The sequence below is a fragment of the Gossypium hirsutum genome, chromosome A05, assembly GCF_007990345.1.
Source record: "Gossypium hirsutum isolate 1008001.06 chromosome A05, Gossypium_hirsutum_v2.1, whole genome shotgun sequence".
Classification (NCBI taxonomy): domain Eukaryota; kingdom Viridiplantae; phylum Streptophyta; class Magnoliopsida; order Malvales; family Malvaceae; genus Gossypium; species Gossypium hirsutum.
Window position 1 is genome coordinate 38,687,394 of NC_053428.1, and position 10,726 is coordinate 38,698,119.

At 29.8% G+C, this 10,726-nt stretch overlaps 1 long non-coding RNA gene across 2 annotated transcripts; it reads left to right on the top strand.

Moving 5' to 3' along the window:
- Nucleotides 1-4,976: 4,976 nt before the first annotated feature.
- LOC107957371 (uncharacterized) lies at nt 4,977-6,661 on the top strand. 2 transcript variants are annotated; one of them, XR_005926640.1, is made up of 3 exons: nt 5,096-5,724; nt 5,983-6,344; nt 6,420-6,661. It is a non-coding gene; the product is annotated as an uncharacterized lncRNA (long non-coding RNA). The 2 variants fall into 2 exon arrangements; XR_001700418.2 differs by having other exon boundaries at nt 4,977-5,724; nt 5,983-6,508.
- The last annotated feature ends 4,065 nt before the right edge of the window (nt 6,662-10,726 follow it).

The following is a 10,726-nucleotide window of genomic DNA, read 5'->3' on the forward strand; positions in this document are numbered from 1 at the left end:
AACGCCTCTAACCCGAATCCGTCACCGGAATAGAGTTACGGAGCATTACCGGAGTTACCGATTCATTTATCAGATATTTCATTAATCCGATATCTTTTCTTTTCCACGTTCAAGTCTCGTATTCGAGTCATCCGGATCTTTATAAAGAAGTTTGATAGTTGTTTTCATTTAATTCAACTAATGCTATAAATAAAATGATCATTTTACCGCTAAATTTTTAATTAATGACGATTTCATCCTTAGGTTAAACTAAAATAAAATTCTTGCAATTTAATCCTTATTTCCAGCCGTTATTCTCAAACAATTTGATAACAACCCATGAATTCTATAAAATATCATAATTTTCCATAATTTCAACACTTTTCAATTTAATCCTTAAAACATGTTTTTCCCTAATCTTGAGCTAAATTAATAATTTCATTCAATTTTGTCATTTTTAATAATAAAGTAATCCATTTCATGCAAATTGGTCATTTCTAACATTTTTTTTCAAAATTACCCATAAAATTTTACTTTTATTCAATTTAGTCCATGAACCTAAAACATGCAAATTAGCCATGCTAGCTGAATATTCATACATATTTTCCTCCTCCTCCTCTCCATTCCACATCCTTAATTTATATAACATGCAACAAGTAACATTATCAATAATTTCACTATTTACTTATATGTATATTTAAAACTGTCCATTTGCATCATAGTCACTATATTATTTATATCTTAAGCTACAGAACTCGAAATTAAGATCTACTAATTTTCTCTGAAACTAGACTTACATATCCTATTACCATAAAATTTTAATAATTTTTGGTTTAGCCAATAAGTACAGTTTATTCTTTAAAGTTACCCCTGTTCTGCTGTCCAACAGTTCTGACCCTTCTTCACTAAGAATTAATTATCTCATCGTACGAGATTCAGATGATGTTCCCGCTTATTTCTATTGAAAATAGACTCTTTAATAATTGTAAACATATAAATTTAATTCCTTAATTATTTTTCTCCATTTTTTTATGATTTTCCAAAGTCAGAACAGGGGAACCCAAAATCATTCTGACATTGTCTTACAAAACTTATTATATCTCATGATTTACAATTCCATTGCTTACACCGTTTCTTCTATAAGAAACTAGACTCAATAAGCTTTAATTTCCTATTTTATTCATGCTCTAATTAGATTTATAAAATTTTTGGTGATTTTTCAAAGTTAGACTATTACTGCTGTCCAAAACTGTTTTAGTGCAAAATGTTAATTTTCATTTTGCCCCAAATTTCACAGTTCATACAATTCAGTCCTTACTTAATTAACCCCTCAATTAAACTAATTTTCTCAATTAATACTTTTCCTAGACATTATAAGTTATTTCGTAACTATTGAAATTCAGAATTTCCATATAAAACTCTAACTTCAAACTCTTTTACAATTTAGGTCCCAGACATTCACTTTCTATTCAATTCTTTCAATAAAATCAGCATATAAACAATTTAAAACTCTAATTCCATGTCAAATGATCATATAATTCCATCACCTATTCATAGAAACTTTCAATTTCTTTCATAGAACCAAGAACTAATGAATTCAACAAGTGGACCTAGTTGTAAAAGTCACAAAAACACAAAAATTTCAAGAAATAATCAAGAATTGAACTTACTTGCCGTAAAAATATGAAAAACCAGCTTAAGGGAACTCTTCCATGGTGTTTTTGTTGATGAGAATGCAGAAAAATAAAGAGAAATCTAGATAATTTCACTTTAGTCCTAGCTTTATTAAGTAAATTTTGCAATTTTCTAATTTTGCCCTTTATTCCCCTTATTTTCTTGCTGATTTCATGCTCTTGCCGTCCAGCCCAAATAGACCTTGGGTCTATTTTCCTTTTAAACCCTCTTTATTTTATCATTTAAGCTATTAATCATTTTCCACAATTTTGCATTTGATACAATTTAGTCCTTTTTGTTCAATTAGCTATCAGTACTTTAAAATTTCTTGACGAAACTTTAATACTAACTTATTAACACTCCATAAATATTTATAAAAATATTTATGGCTCAATTTAAAATTCCCGAGGTCTCGATACCTCGTTTTCGATTCTAATTATTTTAATATATATATTTTTAGAACACTATTCACTATTTTAAAATTTTTCCTAACTTCACATTTAACTTATACTTACTAAATTAATAATATTTCCTACTCATTTTTCGGATTTAGTGATCTCGAATCACTGTTCCGACACCACTGAAAATTAGGCTGTTATAAATTTTGTCCTTTTTCACTTTTTCTCAATATTTTATCTTAATTTTAATATTATGTATACTATTATATTTTATTACTATTATTATTATATTTATTATTTATTGTATTTATTATTTATTAGCATTAGTATTATTTTTACTTAATACTTATATGTATATATATTATATAGTATTATTAATAGTTCTTTTTGTTATTATTATTTTTCTTAATATTATATTATGTATATATTCTTTTAATATATTAGATATATTTTAAATTCTATATTACGTATATATATACATTTTTTACTATATTATGTATACATTCTTAAATATTATTAGTTATGTATTTTTATATTATCATATATATATATGTCTAAAGTTATATTACATATATACTTTAAATGCTATATCAAGTACGTATATATTATGTACAGTTTTTCTTAAATATTATATTATATGTATTTAAATACTAATACTATGTATATATGTTTTCAATGTGTATATCTATATGTTTACGTATATATAGCGTTACTAATTTTCTTTTATTTTTTTTAGTTTCCCCTGTACATATTGTCGTTTATATGTTCTTATTATTACTGTATCTATTATTTATTAGTATTTTACTATTACTATTATTAGTATTATTTTTTAATCAATACTTATATGTATATATTATGTTTTTTAATACTATATTTTTAATACCATATATATTGTGTATATTCTTAATACTATATATTGTATGTATTTTTTAATAACTATATTATATGTATATATACTATGTACATATTTTTAATATTATTTGTATTTTTTAATATATATATGTGTGTATATTTATGTAGTATTATTAATAGTTGTTTTTAATATTATTATTATTTCTAATATGTATGTATTATGTATATATTTTTAATACTATGTATATATTTTTTAATACTATTATTATGTTTATATTTTAATATATATACATATGTATATAGGTAACATTATTAGTGTTTTTTTTAATATTATATTTCCGTCACTTTACTAACTATTATTATATATATATTTATTGTTTTTATTTCGTGTTTAACACTATTATTACGTTTAATATCGCATACATGGTTATTGTTTTTAATATTATTATCATATTTATTATTTGCTTCGATGTATTTCTAATTCTTTTATTTTTGTTTCTTACCCTCTGTATCAGCTTACTTTTCTTATTATATTATTAGCATATCATTTATTATTATTATTTTCTTTTTATTGTAAATATTGTTTTTATTATTATCTTAATGCTCTTATATTATATGTTAATATTTTTTTTTTCATTCATTATATCATTGTTCACACCGTTTATTTATTTATGAATTTTTATTTAAAAAAATATTTTTATCCATTTTTTTCAATAAATAAGGTAATGTACCGATTTAACATTAAGTCATCGATTTCATCGCTATGTTGGGTGAAATTCGTCGGCTTGTGTTAAAAACGGGACGCCTTTCAAAAGAAGCCGAAATTTTAAAAATTCTCGTATTTTGATCGGATCACGATTAAAATTTAAATTGAACTCGTATTTTTGAGAATTGAGACAACGCGTATTTAATAAGATACCAATTATGGGCGTCGCGAGGGTGCTAATACCTCCTCGCGCGTAACCGAATCCCGAACCCAACTTTACTCTGGCTTTTGACGTAGACCTAAAAACTCGGCCTTCTTTTTGTTTAAAAATAAATAAATTTTCTTTTAAAAAAAAAAGGATTTATTAGGTGTCCAATCACACCTAAGAAAAATGATCAGTGGCGACTCCTTTTCTCTTTAAAACAAAAATCTCGTTTTCAAATTTTCAAATAATTGCCTCAATTAGCGACCAAAGCGAAAAATTTACGTCGCTACAAACCAAATTTTTTAAGTTAACAGTTTCAAGTAACCTACTTTGGGTCTCATCTCTTTCAACACGGAACTCATATAACCAAGATATTAATACCAAATAAAAGTTAATAACTTTATACTATATATGAAAAAACATCTAAATTTTAAAATAAATGAACAGATAAATTTATAGTATGTCACAATTTACTATACGAAACTGTTAAAACTCATACAACAAGAACTTCAAAAAATATTTTCACCGAATATACTCGATCAAAAAAATGCCAAACATACCATTTGAAATATCTTGAAGAGAATTTCATTTGATACTAAAAATGTCGCCAGAATCTCACTGGCAAGTGAATTGAATTTGGCAAACTATAAAGCTAACTCAAATGAAAAACATGAATTTTAAGAAAAATAGTTTAAAACCATTGACTAAGAAAAGTACTGTAAAATGATTCTATCTTTTCTTTTCATTCTATTCTTTTATTAAAAAAACCTATAAAATACACATAAATTTGGACTTCATAAAAAATGGGCTAATGTACCATATAATTAATTGCGCATTTAAAATAATATTTATTTAAAAATTGTGGGTATATATATATATAAATTGTGGGCATTTAAAATAATATACAATTACAATAAAAATAATTTTAATTTATTAAATAATAAATTTCAAAATACAATGACGTATGTTAAGGCATGCTACATAAATTAATAAATAAAAATGATTTACCAAATGCCATTACAAATTAATGAAAATTTATTCCTTAATTTCATACTTTTTCTTTTTTTTTGAATAAGATGACTGGGTTTTTATTAATGAAATCTTAAAAAACAAATACCCAAAATTGGATTTCTGGGCTCGGGTCTACCTACATAACCAAATCAATAAGAATGGGCATATTTATTGTTTTTAAACTTAGCCCGTTCGTGAAAGCAAAAGACAAGGAAAGAAAAGTAAAAACAAAAGCATTAAAAAAGGAAACCTAATTTAAATTATCCAGTCAAATCGAACAGCCTCGCCAGCAATTACTCATGTCGTCTTTTCATATAGCCTTTCTCTAAGATTGCCATGTACCTGCTATCCTTGACTAATCACTTTCCCATCCCCACGCGATATCAGTCTGGATTTTCTCTCCATCTTCCTTTCGGATCTATTACTCTATGGACCAGCGCCTCCCCCACCAGGTAAGCTTCTTCTTTCTTCGCTAATGCTTGTTTTGCAAGTTTATGAGCTTGAGCATTTTCCGATCTATTGATAAACTGGAAAGTAACCTCGCATATGCTGGTTCTTTTGGTCTGGATGTCTCGAATAACTACTCCAATAACTGACTTGTCCATTTCTGTCGATTGGCATTTTTTAATGACTGTTTTCGAGCCTCGCTTTATTGTTGCCGTAGTTAACCCCATCGCTATTACTAACTTTATGGCATCTAATCCTACATGAGCTTCTGCTGCGAACGGGGACGAAATATTTTCATGAAGAATCGTCTTTGAGGCTTGCAACACACCCAGCCGGTCCCGAACCACCAAACTCGAAGCCGATCGAAAATTTCTGTTGTCAAGGCTGCATCAAACTGTATCGTTGTACATTCTGTCGCCCCTGAATGGTCATAAGATCTTTCGATAAGAGGGGTAAGTTTCTTCTCTCGGATCCCTTCCAATTCTGCTATGTATATTGTAATTTTCTGTGCCAGATCCCTGTCTGAAATGAACTTCCTTTCATGGACTGGTTTCGTGAACTCCATATAAACCATAATGCGCCACAAAAAATCCTGCACTGTTCCTTAGTACTCCTTTCGAAAACCCAAGTTAGCCATTCCCAGCTATTTCAGTTCATATAAGTAGTAACCCTAGAGAGATTAATGATTTGCCATACTTCACTAATTGCAGGACATTGTCTAAAAACGTGATGGCTATCTTCTTCACCGGAGCTACAACGAGGACATCTGACGTCGGTGGATACTTTCTTGCACCTAAGATTAACTAGGGTAGGGATGTAGTTCCAGGAGATCCGCCATATTGTTAATGTAATTTTTGATGGCAACTGTAAATCCCATAGTTTTCTATAGAAGCCTTTAGTTTCGGACTGTAATAAGTAACTAGAAGGATCAATACTGGCACCTTGTAATAGTTTATAGGCGCTTTGTACTGAGAAATCTCCAGAAGGTTCTTCTTTCCACACTTGGAAATCTTCATGGTCTGCTGCTGCCAGAGGAATCTGCAAGAAGTTTTGGGCAATATCCGACTGAAAGGTATTGTTGACCAACTCCCGTTTCCAAGTTCTACTTGTGCTGTTAATTAAATCCGAGACTAATTGCACTCCACAGTTTTCTTCGCTGTTATGCCATCCAACTACTGCATACCCTGTAATCCAACAATCACTCCATATAAATATCTCAGTACCTCTTCCAAACTCTCCAACAAAGTCCATCTCGAAGGAGACCGTTTACTGCCCAGATGCTCTTCCAGTTAAAGGAAGTTAAATTTCCCAGCTGTGCATTTTGAAAGTTTGAATTCCGAAAATATTTTGCTTTAAAAATTCTGGCTAATAAAGAATTTGGATGATTAATAATGCGCCATCCCTGCTTGGCTAACAACGCATCTAACGCCCCCTTACTCGAGACCGTCGCCGGAGTTGAGCATGAGACATTACTAAACTTATTTTAGCATTTAAACAAGTTCAAACAATTTTCGTAGTAAATTGTCCTGTGTCACAGTCGCTAAAAAAATCATATCTCGAGTTGAAGAACTTGAAATTCAATTTTGTAAATTTTTCTTGAAACTAAATTCATATATTTACTTACTAATTTTTTTTAGAATTTTTGGTTGGGCCAATTAGTATAATTTATTAGATAAAATCTCTCTTGTTTTAGGGTTCGGCTACTCCGACTCTTATGCATTACGAATTAAATTTTTTTCTGTACAGAGATCCAATGACTATGAGTTTTTTTTCTTAAAAATAGACTCAATAAGAAATCTATACATATAAAATGTGAGTCTTAATTATTTTTACACAATTTATGATGAATTTCTAAAGTTAGAACAGGAGATCTAGAAATCGTTTTGATCTTGTTTTACCAAAACGTAAATATCTCATAAAATATAACTTTTTTACTTATTTTGTTTCTTCCACATGAAAATAGATTCATTAATATTCAATTACATATTTTATTCATCATTTAAATCTATTTATATTATTTTTAGTGATTTTTTAAATTTACGTCACTGCTGTTGTATGACACTGTTTTATAGTTAATTTCACCATTTTTATGGTTTTCTATGGAGTAGGTAATACATTAAGCATACATAACACTAAATATAAATTTTGATTAGCCATTCCAATAGCTAATCATCAACAAGTATTTCCACATCACTTATTCACCATATCATAAAATTATATACACAAAAGGATTATAATACTCTACATGCCATATTCCCAAAATATGCAAGACACTATACCGAGATGGTCTTTTGATAGTGTGAGCGTGCCTCCGACCGTCTTGATCTCTAAGCTGGCTTGTCAAAACTACAAGGAATGGAAGGGAGGGAGTAAGCATAAATGTTTAGTAAGTTCACATGTAAATAGCAAGTAACATAATCATGCAATAATACGAAGTCCACATTTGCATAATATCAGCAAAGCATTCATATCATATTTCTCATTCATGATCTTATCATATTATTGTTATATTGAAGTCTCAATCCGAGGGTTAAGTACGTACCTGTGCAAAGTATCTGTTCCACAACACTTACCAACTAGTCACTTTCATCTCGAGAATTCTTTCATTTCACTAGAACTTTACCCGTTGAACACAATCGAAATATAATTCGGATACAAGGATTTCATGCACGTAAGTGCCATACCCGCAGCTAGACAAACTCAATAGCCTACGAAAATTATGTAGCCAAGCTACCATGTAACCCGCCCATAAGTGAACTCGGACTCAACTCAACGAGTTCGGGTGTTCGCATCCATAAGTGAACTCGGACTCAACTCAATGAGCTCGGATGCCTAGTTACATCTCACGAACTCGGACTTAACTCAACGAGTTCGGAACTCAAATATCCTAGTGACATGTCACTTGTATTCTAATCTATTCCTAAGGTTCAAACGGCCTTTTTCTTCGATTACACATCTTTGCTGTCTTTCACGGAATGTCGAAACCGATACTCAGTAGCAATTCATATTTATCAAGTAGTAAACATAATTTGCATATTACTCAACAATAACCACAAAGCATAATATTTCATGATAATAATCATCATATCATATAAATATCATTAAATTAATTAAAATGAAAATTATATTACCATATTTACACATGAACTTACCTCGTATGCGAAAATGGTCATTTTTACCATCGTCCACAACTTGGTATTTTACCGATTTTAGCCTAAATTTTGATTTTCCTTACTCTATCATTTCAAATATAGCCTAATTAGGACTCATATTATTCAAATCAACCCAAAATCATATTTTTGAAAAATTATAATTTTGCCCTTAAACTTTCACATTTTACACTTTTGCCCCAAATCTCGTAAATTAAACTTCACCCTATTTTCTTATGTTTTATGACATGCTGATCATTTTTTCCTTCTATAGCAATATTCAATTCTCACTCTAACATGTATTTATGAACATTATGTATTTTTACCGATTATGTCATTTTAGTCGTTTTTACATAAAATCACTTAGCAAAAGTTGTTTAACACAATCTCAAGCTTCATATTCTACCATAAAACATCAAAATTCATGCATATCATTCATGGGAGAATTTTTAAATATAAATCCTAGCTCAAAATATGAGTAGAAATAGGTAAACCGAGCTACGAGAATTTCAAAAATGTAAAGAGCATTAAAAACTTACTATTGAGCTTAGAAGTTGAAGAAACCTAGCTATGGTAGCAAGTAAAATTTGGCAGCAACATGAAGAAGATGAATGGATTTTTTTACTTGATTTTCCCATTTTAATTCATTAAAATCAAAATGACCAAAATACCCTTCCTTATTAAACTTTTAAAAATTTCATCCATGTCTAATTTTTGTCCAAAAACTTAGAAATTGGTCAAATTTCTATTTAAGGCCTCTTAATTAATATTCCAAAGCAATTTCATACTAGAAACTTCTAGAATGCAAGTTTTGCAACTTATTCAATTTAGTCCCAAATTTCAAATTAAGCACTTTATGCATAGAATTTCTTCACGAAACTTTTACACAATCATGCAATCATATCATAGACCTCAAAATAATTATAAAATAATTATTTCTATCTCGGGTTTGTGGTCTCGAAACCACTATTCTGATTAGGCCATAATTCGAGATATCACAACGCAATATTAAATTGACAAAAATTTCGAAAATCCAAACCCCCGTTTTCCTTTAAAAAACACATGTTTTTCCAAGAGCACCAATGAATTTCCTTCTTCCCACGTCCCTTCTGCCACTAGGATTTAGCCACAATACCTTCCATTTTATCACATAATGATTTCGGTAATAAAAAGCATGCCATTGAGTATGTTGGTATAGCTTGTAAAACGGTTTTGATAAATACCTCTTTTCCACCTTGAGACAAAAATCTCATACTTCAATTATCGATGCGCTATTTTAATCTATCTTTCAAAGCTTGAAAAGATTCCTTTTTTCTTATACCAACTAAGCTCAGCAGCCCTAAATATCGTTCCAAATCGTTTGAGCTTCGAACTCCCAACTGATTAATCACCAATTGTCTATCTTCTTCTGATGTGTTTTTACTAAAAAAGACAGCTGATTTTTCAAAATTAACATATTGGCCTGAACCATTTTTGTACTCCCATAGAATTTCCTTGATTACGCAAGCTCCCCTTTTGGTTGCCTCTTTGAACAAGATGCAGTCATCAACAAAAAGTAAATGAGACACTTTTGGGCCACTTCTACTGACCTTGACACCTTTTAAGAGCCTTTCTCTAATTGCTAGTCTCATTAGGCATGATAGACCCTCTCTACAAATTAAGAATAAAAACGGGCTTAATAGATCCCCTTGCCTAAGTCCCCTTGTTGGATAAAAAATTTCTCCAACATTACCATTAACCATAGCCGAATAAGAGATAGTAGACATGCATTTCATAATAGAATCAATCCATTTTTGAGCAAATCCCATACGACTCATAATTTCCCTTACAAAATTTCATTTCACTCTATCATAAGCCTTACTCATGTCTAACTTAACTGCCATAAATCCCTTATTCCCCAATCTCTTCTGTTTTAGCGAATGTAAAATTTCATAGGCTACTAGTACGTTATCTAATATAAGTCGCCCTGGCACAAAAGCACTCTGTGCTTCATCAACACATTTACCAATAACTCTTCTAAGTTTGTTCGCTATAGCCTTTGCCAAAATTTTATAAATAACATTGCGTAAGCTAATCGGTTGAAAATAAGACATATTAAAAGGGTTGGTGATTTTTGGGATAAGCATAATATGTGTTGTGTTAATTGAACTAACCTCCAAATCTCCATTCAAAAGGTGTAGACAAAAAGAAATGACATCATTCCAATGATATCCCAACATCTTTGATAAAATAGGGTTGGAAATCCGTCTTCCCCTGGTGCCTTTGTAGCTCCTATTTCAAACAAAGCCTCTCGAATTTCCTTTCT